This window comes from Bombus vosnesenskii, unplaced genomic scaffold (genome assembly GCF_011952255.1).
Source record: "Bombus vosnesenskii isolate JDL3184/JDL3185 unplaced genomic scaffold, Bvos_JDL3184-5_v1.1 scf7180000014535, whole genome shotgun sequence".
Classification (NCBI taxonomy): Eukaryota; Metazoa; Arthropoda; class Insecta; order Hymenoptera; family Apidae; genus Bombus; species Bombus vosnesenskii.
The window spans coordinates 122,816-135,535 of NW_022883506.1; the positions used below are offsets into that span (position 1 = coordinate 122,816).

Here is a 12,720-nt window from a genome sequence, read left to right on the forward strand (position 1 = left end):
CAAGCTTTACGAGAAATGAGAATTGTAGAATATAGGAAGTAGAAATGGATTTCCATGGACAAAAGCAGACTACACGATTGTAAAAATATAAAAAAGACGCGCAACGATTCGCATATGGAAACCTATAAAAGCGTGAACTTTTTTATCTGGCCAGAACACAAACGCGTCGCATACGATATCCTGCACGCTGCGCTGGCAAGCTGCCGACAGGTTTGTATCGAAGATTATGCCAAGAAGGACAGTTTTCTTGCGGTTGGTAAGAGTCTGACTCCATACTCGTATCTCTTCTTCATCTTCTGCCAGTTTTGCCTCTTCGGTATCGTCTCTTCCTTCCTTTCTCGAGTTTCTGTCTCACTCGACTACTTCGGTGTGACTAAGAGATTATCGATTCGTTTAGGGAGGTCAATTTTCCAACCTTCTTCTACGAAGCAGCTAATTTCCGATTCATTATTACCAACTAAAAAATAAATTTGAAACAGAGTAGTGAGAAATTGTTAGATTCAAGCAATGACTATGCCTACGAGTTTCTCGCTACATCTTAGAAAGTGTATAATTTATGTATACCATCAACGTATCTAAGCGTACATCTAAACATGTCAAGAAGCACGAATGCGAAGTAGAAGCGGGAGACCAGAGACCGACAGTCCGGAGGAAACGAGGATGTCGATCTGTGAAACCGGTCGGGCCGGTTGTGTGGCCCAACTACGTATAATACGACTTATACAACGCAATGTTCAAACAATCTACTGTACAGAGATGAGAAGATGACTAAGTAAAGAAGTGCGGATTTAATTCGTTATTTCTGATAGATTCAACACAGACATAAGGATAAGCACGCGTAATGTTCAAAATGGTAAAAAAAGTGTCATATATACGAGTAACAGCATATAGTGGTATAGCGGTATAGCGGTATAGCAATATAACGATATAGCGATATAGCGATATAACGATATAGCGATATAGCAACGCATGATTACTTCTATTGCGTCCGTTTCTGGCTATCAAAACATGTATCGTCATTTTGACTAATTTTGTAATATCAGATACTTTTACAACTACGAACGTCTCCTTATATTCTATTCTTCCTCCTTTCTTATAACTTTGCACAGTAACGCTCTTATTATTTACCTACTTTGTTTACATTATTCGCTATTTATAAAAATTGCTCACATTAGCAATAAAATCAATAGGAGCTTCTGAAATTGATCATAAATATTTAATATTTACGTACCTACACATCGAAATTAGTACGTATAATGGTTCTAATATTAAGTATATTGGAAATTGTAATACGTGTTGCATGTAGTACATGCACATTATGTATTATGTATTATGTTTAATACAAACTCATTGCAATAAACATTTAAAGCCAGCTAGTATTCGATAGATTATAAATTGTATTCTATAATGCTTCAACGAATAAAAATTACAATCCATAGCTTCGCTTAAACGTTCTAGAAGAAATTATTCAAAAGACAATATGTACTAATAAAAGTGTAAGAGTTCCACTATATGTTTCATTAATTATCAATCGTATTATACAAACATTCTTAATCTAATGTTTAATTAGTATTTTATGCTCTCTACAGTTTCCATTCGATGTACATAATATCTAACTAAACAAAGATTTTGTTCAATCTGATTTTCATTCTATATATATTTCAGTACATGATCGGTTAAAAAGTATTAAATTAAGCAAAAATTACGAGAATATTACACGTAATTTGTAGTTGAAAATATGTATCGATTTCATTAACATCGTATGTACAATGTAAATATGTACAACGTAGATATGTACAATGTAAATATGTACATATATTTAGCTGCATAAGTAGTTATCGAGGTTGAGATCAATTTTTCTACCTACGATAAAAGAGTGGAAGGAAGTTATGAAAATACGACACGCGAGAGTCCGAGTCCTACAAGTAGATGAAAAATCGAATATAGCACATGTGTATTGTGCAGTGTATGTATCAAGACGAAAGGAGGCGTGAAGGCTTGGCGATTTACTAACATCAGGGCCATCTAACTGTTTTGTAGATGCATCCTACTTTTCTTTCGGCGCGCGCGAGGTGCTCAACTCAAACCACGGATTGGTTAGCCATTTGATTTGGAAATAAACAGAAATCGGAGACGAAAAACATAGATGGTTTTACTTTCGAAACCTGTCTGTCGCCCGGATTTATCTTTTGACAGATTTTAACCTTGTTTTTCGAACAGAATGATAACTTGCACAAACACTTTTATCGTTAAAACTGCAAAGTAGAAACTGGTTTTCGGTTAAATCTACAGAGCTACTCATTTCACAACGATTATGCAAAAATATGAAGCTTCAAATTTTTAGTCGATATTTTTAGTTTATAAAGCAACGTCGATCCGAAAACAAAAAGAATAACACTCGATAATTCGACTCAAAATACGATAAACGAACCCTCCATAAAAACGCGTAATCCTATTCTATATTTTCATGTTGATAAATTTTCTTCGTGTTACTTTGCGTGCCACAGAATCAATTGTTCGTTGTTCCTACTATTATCCTGACATGGCAAATAATGAAATAGGTGTGGAACAAGTTAAATAGAGGATGAAAAGAGCGGAAGGCTAACAGTAAGAGAGAATGAGATGTCGAACTCTTAAGCTCAAGCGGTCGCAGTCGTGCGATTGAAAATGAAGTCCGAGACGCGCGCACGCGCGGCCGTGCATATGTATGGACGCGAACGCAAACGTGAACGCGAACGCGAACGCGAACGTGAACGCGAACGCGAACGTGAACGCGAACGCGAACGCGAACGTGAACGCGAACGCAAACGCGAACGTGAACGCGAACGCGAACGTGAGTGCAGTGGTCGAAGTCGAAGAAGCCCATCAGGGCCGGTTAACTTAACTGTTAGGTGGAACCTCCCTCCACTCGAAGAAAACTCTTCGTTCTACTTTTTTTTCTTCCCCTCCTTTCTGATCCTTGCGGTAGATTGGAAGCGGTGCTCAGCCTCCGCCAAATATATCTTACTGCCACTAAAATTCGAAGATTCTCTTCTTATACTTATACACAGGTTTATAATTTAAACGATAGAAGGTAGAAGAAGCGAAAAGAACAAAGCGACAAAGTACGTAATCAGAAACAGCTCAAAGCATTGACCGAGATTAACGAGCAGCGTCTCCTGTATTCGGAAAACAGAAACACGAGTGAATGACGCTTATGTAAAAAATAAAAGCTTATTGTTTCGTCTCTGTTGAACAATATTTACGTGTGACATGATGGTCGTGTAATGAAATTTTTATTTCGATCACGGAAAATATGTATGGTACTCGTCGAGAAGGCGTTTCTTGTAACGTTAATACGATTCTTTTTCTTAGTTCTTCATTTATTCACATTATTGAAATATTATTTTATTCTGTTGATAGCGCTTCGCTACTGTAGCCTACAGATGATACTGTATCACGTTGCTTCGCGAGAATAATTACATATACAATTTATCGATTAAATATTACATATGTATAATATTATTATACAGCAACATATAATTAAACGAATTAGTTAATTCTGTTGTTTATCAGTAATCCTTACGAATGTAACTACATATAACTTTACTTTTACCTTTCGTTTTTATTTTATTACGATTGGAAAATAATTTGTAGTGTATTTTGTTTTCAATTGGAAAATTGCGCTAAAAGGTAAATTCAACAGAGATGAAAAATAATGGAGATGATAAAAATATCACAGCTCCGTTTTTAAAAGTTACTTTTACATCGGCTGTCGGAAATTTATAAAGAAAACCAAAATGTATTCGGGCTACGAACGTGTCTTATCAAACGTGTCTTGTACATTCTTCCTTTGACAATGAGTGAAAAATTGAACGAGAATGCATATTATGTATGTAGTACGTATATTGGGGCCGAATAGTATTACGTATACATAAAGTATAAACATGACCAAAGATTAACACCATGAGAATGCAATTATATTCTCAGAATATGAATATTTTTTTTTTTTATATTAAACAGAAATTATAACAATACGACGCGCGTATAATCTGTATGGATCATTTGCACGGAATTGACATAAAAAACAAGAGAAGTAGATCCGTATTAACAAAAATTCAAGGACTACAATTCTAAAACAAAATTTTGCATATATATAATTCACTGTTTGATTAAGAGCTGATTAAGAGCTGATGAAGAACCATTATTGCAAACGCGTGTATGTTAATTATACATTGTGTGATGGTGACAATACCTAGTTTATGACTCGTCACTATTATTATTTTCGCCTGCTATTCGAAAAATAAAAAAGCAAACTTTATTGTATATTGAAATTTGGAATGAACTTTTATTCATATTTATTTATGTGATCTATTAATCAAATAATTTTCACGTGTAATTTTGTGATACATAACATACCTTTTTCTTTTAAGTAGACATGTTTAAAAATGGACCACCAATTTGTAATCAGAATAGTGATAGAAAAACAGTACCAAAGTAAACAGCAAAATACAATCAAGGAAATTTTAGTATTTCGACGTGGCACTGATCACGTAGGACGTAGGATATTACTAGATCGTTACACTGTAGTAAACACCAACAATAATAATTATCATCTACAATTCATATACAGGGTAGTTGGTAACTGGTGGTACAGTGGTCGAAGATATAGAACAAAAATTTTTCGTTTGAGGCTTTATTTTCGAGAAAATCGACTTTGAATTTTCGCTCGGTACACGTGCACTTTATCGCGTCTCGTTATAATGGATCTCATTGTAGATCTCGATAGAAAAATTAAAAAAAAAGAATTTTAAAATATGTTTATTTTCGACTTCTTTTTTCGCGTAGAATCACCCCCTTTCCGCTTGTACCACCAGTTACCAACCACTCTGTATCGGAATAAAATAAAATAAGATTCAGGGAAGAATATTTCAACGAATTCGTTTAAAGTGTTAATTTGTTCGAAGGAAACGAATCAAGTAAGTAAAATGTATTGAAATTATTTAAAACTGAGATTACAAGATGACCAATAACAAAACAGAAAACAAAACAGTTTCCCAATTTCTGCGTCTGTAGGGAAGGTAGTTTGTGGGAGAGCGTCGGTGTTAATGAACAGAAACCTCCCGTTCGAGCGTTCCCGAGGGAGACTAGGTTAATGGTTATGGTTAATGTTAATACATTGCACAGAGTAGGTCTCATCTCGAGACTTTCTCTCGAGCCGAACCGCCACGCTGCTGTATATTTACTTAAATCAAAATAATGTCGAATAAATTGCCCGGAGCTGTCTACTGCTCTTGGAAAGTTGTTCGTTTTGATTCGTTTCGTTTCTCCATTGCAACTTGCGATAGAAACGATATTGGCGACCATTTTGATGCTCGATCCGAGTTCGAAACTACGAACCTCGACAATTACGATCTCTTGTAGTTTCAGTCGTTGTTACGTCGCGTGAGACAAATCGCACGCCATCCCTCGTCTGGCCGCCAAAGGCCTTACGCATCGTATTGTCGGTTTTTGGATGGTCCTTAGAACAGTCCTTAGGTTTATTGTGCGCTCTTACAAATTATGGAGAAAGCGGGTAGTGACCTAACGGTAAAAGCGGGTTTTCGCGTGAACAATGTTGGTAGAAGGCTTCATCCACCTATTCTCATTCATTAACGTTGGTCACAACCAATGGGCATCGTGGATCGTTACCCTCACTTTCCTAATGAAAAGTGTGACCAACGAATCCGCTTTCTTCATACAACACACCGACCCCGAGCTTTCCTCCGTAATAACACGAGAACGAACTTCACTTGTTCTTTGCACTTGAGCTACAACTACAGAACAGTCACCACATCTCTAGACTTGTTCCACAGTAACAGTCAGTAACAAATGGAGTAACAAACCGAGTAACGGATCGAGTAACAATCGAGTAACAGTCTGAGTGAGTAAAAAGTCAGTCATCACAGTCGCCAAATCGAAGACAGTCAATCGGCAGAAGTCACATCATCACCAACACGAAAAGAGTCTCAGGCCGTACTTACTCGTAGTTTGGCAGTCAACATACACACAATTGTATCCAATATCGAAGTTATTTAATTGTTGGAAATATATATATCATAACCTGTTAAAATCAGCGTTATACTCACTCAGTCACCCCTATTATCCTAATCGAAATAGGGGATCGATCTATTTGTGGCGTCAATTATTCGAATCGTAACGGGAATTTACGACTCCCGTTGACGCGCTTCTTCGAGATCGCGTCTCTCCGCGAACGGTCGAAACAGTCGTCTTCGTTACTTTTCCGCAGTCTTGGAATCGTCAACTTGACAAGTTCAGTTAATGATTTCGACGAAGAGATTTCGAACTCGCAGGCGTAATACCTACATTTTACAATAGAGAAATACGGTACAGCCTCGTTTCGACTAGTCAAGTACCTAATTCGAATAACTTGACTTGTGTTCGTATAAATTAAGTAGTAATGTAAATTATAGTCAAGAATTATAGATGAACTTATTACTCGATTTAACAATACAAATGGATGTGATTTACGAATGAAAAACAAGAATCTCCAAAACAGGAAACGAAGTTGCCGCAGCATTACTTCAATTATATCAGCTATTTAGTTATTTCTTTCCAAGAGAATAATTTTTGACAAGATTCGCGCTTAAAATTTAAAAGTTATCGGACAACTTATTACGTACATACATACGTAAAAGTAAAATGTAGAGAGAGAGAGAGAGAAGCTACTCGATAGAAAATCACTTGTCACGTAAAAAACTTCGAACGCGAATAACGCCATCAACAAGATAAAAGTGAAAAACGAAGCATAAAATAATGATTCTCGTTGTTTCGATAAACTTTTTACTGAAACTTATCGTATAAGAAGCCTAGACTAAAGTCAGCCTAGCTAGAAGAAAAGAAAAGAAAAATATTTCAATTTCAGTATTTCCTTAGATTAGAAATAGAGTAAACATAAAGAGAATAATCTCACATCGATTTATGTTTTATGATAAATATACATTTACCACGTGACTATTGCCAAACATGTAACTTTCCCTGTGCGGAGAAATACGTTGGAAAGATTTGAATAAAATACGAAACAACGCAACGTATCGTGTGCAATTAAAGACGCTATACTAAAAGCACAAAAAAAGAGAAAGGAGAAAAGAGAAAAAGAGGAAAACGAAAAGAAAGGATACAGAACAACCATACAGACTTCTAGAACTGACCCAAATCGACAGCCAGTTTCAAAGAATTTCCAGCAAACTTTCTCGTAAACTCGTAAAATTATAACGATTCATTGACGTCACCAGAGAATTTCGTTTGTTTTTATCTTCAGAAGCAGAATAAGAACATGCTACAAGCGGATTTATTTAGCTTATAGTCGCTTTGTCGCGTACAAACAATCTATATATATATATATATATATATATATATATAATATGTACAATAATATATATGTGCAAGTATGTATGTATGTATTATACACAATATACAGAGTGTACAACGCATCTGGTACAAACCATAACAGCAAATTAAAGTTAAAGCGGTAGAAGATAAACAAAATTTCGTTAGGAAAAAGTAAAGGATGCATCTCAAATCTTCAAAATGGAGGCTTTTTAAAGATTTCAAACGCAACTGTGTTTTTTTAAGTACAAACCCTACGTATTTATAATTTCAATTGAACACTTATAATTTACAATTTATAAAATCACGCTTCAAATATTCTGCCTCCTTGGCCGGCACTTTATTTAACTCTTGAACCATTGTACAACATCTTGGTAAAGTCCAACCGTTTTCGATGCGATTCTATTAAGCTGCGTTTTCATCGAATTCTGGGTTTACGGTAGTATACTGATCATAATTATTCGGATACTGATTGTCCAAAGATGGACTTCTAAGTTGTCGATTATTGGAAATATTGTTAAAATGTGGTTAAAATAATTGAGCAGATATTACTTGTTATCGATTTCTGAGATCAAATCGACTTTTTTCTGCCGCATGCGATATTCTTGTCCCTTTTTTTTGGGGAGTCATTACAATTTCGTCGATGGTTTACCAAGCGAAGGGACGTTTGTTCCAGTCAAAATACAACTTATTCGAGAAACCATTGCCTCAGAGAGACAAAGACAGAGACAGAGAATATTTGGAAGATAGGAAACGGTACTTGAAAAATACCTTTCCAGCACGACCGGACGAAGAGGGAAAATCAATTTCTGTTCTCGTAAAATTTCCTGGAACGTATCCGATTAAAGGAAGATCACAGGGAATCGGTAGATTTTTTTTAAAGAAAACGCGTGAATAAAAAGTCGAATCTCTGCGGGTCACCAAACAGAAACATCCGAGGAAACTAAGTCCCGGTATCAGGATGGATAACGGTGACAATAAGCGGCCTTTGTCTGAACATTTCGCAGTCTCACTCCGAGATCTACTCTACCATTTATTAATCTGCCCTACTCAAATCAAATATGTATAAAGTTTCATGTAACGATCAACGGTTACTAGAAGAAACGATTATTGTTTCAACCTTGACTTGGTTTCGTCATTCGAAATCAACTTCAATGTATACATATGTATAACAAAGGTATAACGATCCCTCAATTGATATCGCACATGCGTACGTGTATTTAATTTCCCTGTCGCATTTCTTTTTGATGGTGGTAATAAGCATTCCATTATTTGTCACAAATAACTACTACTCGTTTACCTACATATCCACGTCACTCCTTACTGTTTTCCGATATTCAAGAAGAAGAAGAATTTCATTAACTACGAGTAATATAGATATACACCAGCCATCGCTGTTTGTGTTTTATACTGTTTGGTCAAATGTAATTGTACGTCTTTGAAAACAGGTTCTATCCAAAAAATTTGCAGAAAATCTCGCAGTGAAATATTTGTTTTTGCGGATCAACATAAAACGTCATTGTAAAAATAGATCGAGAATTATGCGGTTGTGATCTCAAAAACGGAAACGAATTGGAGAAATTTTAGCTTTGTGTAAATGCATTTTTCTCGGATATACAATATATGTATGTACATATAATATATAGAAAAGCACTTGGCACAAGATTTCAAATTATCCTTTTTCGTGCAGATTAGTTAACAAGAAATTCAATCAAACCGAGAGTAGTAATGTACGACGTTACGTGACATGGTAGTCGTTAATGACGAATAACATCGCGCAAGATGATAAAGTATAAAGCAGAAAGAAAGGAATCTGGATAAAAGAAAATATTCATTTATCGCCTATTACAATGATCGAAAAACTGTATACTCGAATATTTAAAGTTAGAAAATAGACAAATATTATCTAACGATCGTTTCAACAATTCGATCGCGCAAGTCTTCAAGATTGACTAAAGCTGAAATGAGTTATCGCGTCGTTCGAACGAATTGATTTTTATTATTAATAATTCGCCATTTACACCCCACGTAAGCCCATGACCTATTACGAACCCTTCTTGTCTCTTATTTGCGTCACCTGTCTATTTTATTGTATGTAACCTACGTTACTGCAAAATCGATCCACAGTCAGTTTATTCTTGTACGAATAAAGCGACATCTTCTTGCCCGAAACTAATTATAAGAAGGAACCTGCTACTCGTAATTCGTTACTTGAATTTTGGCCGCGTCCAGCTGCTATCATATAACTTTATATCATCGGTATTTGCGTCTATATAACATTGTGTCATGGAATTTCTCCTAGAATGCATCGAAAGAATAATTTCTATTTTATTTGATAAATAAATAAATTTTATTTACGCGTACAAGCATATTTATCCTTAATACTGGACATAACTACCATATCATTGTATTTTATACAATATGATGATACTCAAACGTGATCAGTGATTAGTGATTTTCAAAGGAAACAAACAAACAAAAATTCCAAAGCTATAAAATAGAAGATAGAACAATCGCAAGTGCAATCGAGAAAGTAGAATTTTGCTCAAGCATTATATAAAGGCAGAGGATATTATATTATGTATGTATAAAGAATAGAGAGAACATGGATTTCATTGACGCTCGGTGTACGGTCTCGCGTTTCTCACGCTCTTATTCTTTAGTAACTGTTGTAAGTTGTAATTTGTAACAATTCCGGCATAGCATTGCGAAAGGAGATCCAAGTTGGTTCCTTTCGACGAGGAAAAGGCGACATTGAATGTTGCCGATGTGGTCGATTGTTAGAGTTGGAAACAACATATACAAAGAATAACAATAAACGGGTCGACGGGGATTATTTAACTAACGGTAACGGTATGTATGGATCGCCATCGCCATTACCATCGCTCGTTCGACGCGATGGTCGAGCTCACCCGACTGGTCTAATTGTCGTGAAAATGTTTACAGGAAATCACGCGATAAAATCTTTCGCTTCACGCTATGTCGCATAGAGTTACTATATGAGTTTCAGATTCTCTATTCCGATCAATTGCGACGTTGTGTTGCGACAAAATATAATTTAACGATGCTCAGTTGAAATAGAAGAATTACGTTATACGATATACTACATTGACTCATTAAGATAATGCAACACCTAACACAGAAAGTTTTCATTGATTTATCATAATTACATTGGTAACATTTGAAACTAATGCAAGAATATATACGAAATGTACACACGGTTCTAAGTTTAAATTATGACTAATAAATATCACTCATTTTTTCATACAACTATTTACTACCCTCTTTCTCAATGTTAAAATCGTGCAAGTTTCGTTCAAGCAAACGGATATTATTGAAAAAGAGATTACTTGCAAACGCAAGCAAATATTAACTTTTAGCATAATTTAGCGAAATTATAACGAAAGATAGGTCAAATTATCTCTATAATCTATAACATTAGAAGAAATAGCTAAAGAAGTATTGAATGTAATCAAAACGCTCTGATAATCAAAGTACTTGTAATAATAATGAAGTGATTTTGAAGCGGTAAGCAGAAGAAAAATCTTACTTCCGTCGATGCTATCGGAAGTCAGAACACACCTGTCGAATCGTAATGTTTTTTCGAGTCTGTCCAAGTGGAAACAGCAGAAATGCTAAAGGAAAAGGACCAACTACGACAGACGGAAAAATATCAATTTCCTTTATATATATACGATTTATGTCGTTGCGTCATCGTATCGGTTCCTCGCAACGTTTGCATTCCCAATTACCTGTGTTCCTCCCTTCTTCTCTTTCCTTTCTCTTCTCCCTCACTCCACTATATATAATACATACATACACAGCTTATTCATCCAATGATTCAACTGCTAATCACCTGCATAACCTACCAAGAATTGAATTAATTCCGAAAGATAACTTGACACGAGTTTCTATCCTCTAACATCTCTTCTCGATCTCAAAATAAAATATCCTGCATATACATACGTAAGTATTAATCATGTATTGATTAATGGGGAAGAGGTTATATTTGGAATATTTGACATTTCCATTTTCCACATACATTTGGAGGCAAAGCAAACTTTTTTCTCACTTTTTCAAATGCATATATATATATATATATATAAATAAATTTTTATTCTATATTTTCGACTTCTTTTTTCGCGTAGAATCACCCCCTTTCCGCTTGTACCACCAGTTACCTACCACCCTGTACATACATACATACATTTATTTATACATACATATATATACATATATGCATACATACATATATGCTGACTTATAACAGATGTAAATATGTACATACGAGTATAATAGCATCGTATCCATCTTTTAGCAGAATATTATTGGGTCATTTGAATTCAAATAATCTTGTATCTGCTATAATTTCCAAACGACATTTTTTCATCCTTGTTATTCCCTCGAAATGTTTCCTTTTGATAAAATCAGTCAACAGTGTAGCACTGTAGCGTGCAATTTTAAGTCGTTCTCTTGTATCTACGTAAAGTTAAATATCTTTTTTGCAAACATTTCACCATTTTCCTTATAATAGCAGTGATATATGTATAAAATCGTGATTGATAGTTGTTCCGTTCGCTCCTTTATACACACATATGAAACAAGAAAGTGAGCATATTGACTTGCGAGTGACATTAGATACGAGTCTCTGAAATTTTATCTGCATAAATAAGGTATGACTTATGAAAGTTATGACAAAAACTTCTCTTGAAAACTGACACATAATACATTGGCTTCTTTGAAACCAACACACGTATGTTAAACATGGAGAATATAGAAAATACAGAATATAGTAAATTGTGAGTTTCCAAGTTTTCATTTTGCAAATAGTGTCATTTTCTACTCTATTTTTAACATTATTTACACACTACTTTAAATTCTTACGATTAGTTGAATAAACAAATCTTAACTGAACACTGATTTCATATAAAAAAGATAAAGGTATTAGTTCAGATATCGGTGTCAGGTAATTTTTAAAGCACAGTAAAACAGAAAAATAATTTCTCCACGATGCATTGTCTTGAGGCACAGAAAGAGAGAAATAATCGAAAATCACAGTAACGATTATGGTTGGAATTGGAAAGAAGAAGAAAACAGAAACGGTTTAACAAGTTTTATTTCCGAGGGATCTGTGAGAGAGCAGTGTCTTTGATCGTGCCACGAACAAAGGAAAGGACCTGAGATCTGGCAACAAGGGAAACCTTTCGAAAAAGACCATAGTAGCGATGATGGCAGTAGCGCCGAGCGGAACGGCAGCGGTGGCCAAGCACGGTGCCTCCACCCTCCAAAAAACATCTGTCGGGTTGGAGTCGAACACACAGGCACACAGGACACGCCCGCATGAGCACTCGT

The 12,720-nt window shown here is 35.3% G+C and overlaps 1 protein-coding gene across 2 annotated transcripts in view; it reads right to left on the reverse strand.

The window, feature by feature from the left end:
• The window catches only part of LOC117240027 (inositol-pentakisphosphate 2-kinase), a 77,933-nt gene that overhangs the window by 49,003 nt on the left and 16,210 nt on the right, over window positions 1–12,720 (reverse strand). The gene's annotated exons all lie outside the window — the stretch shown is intronic.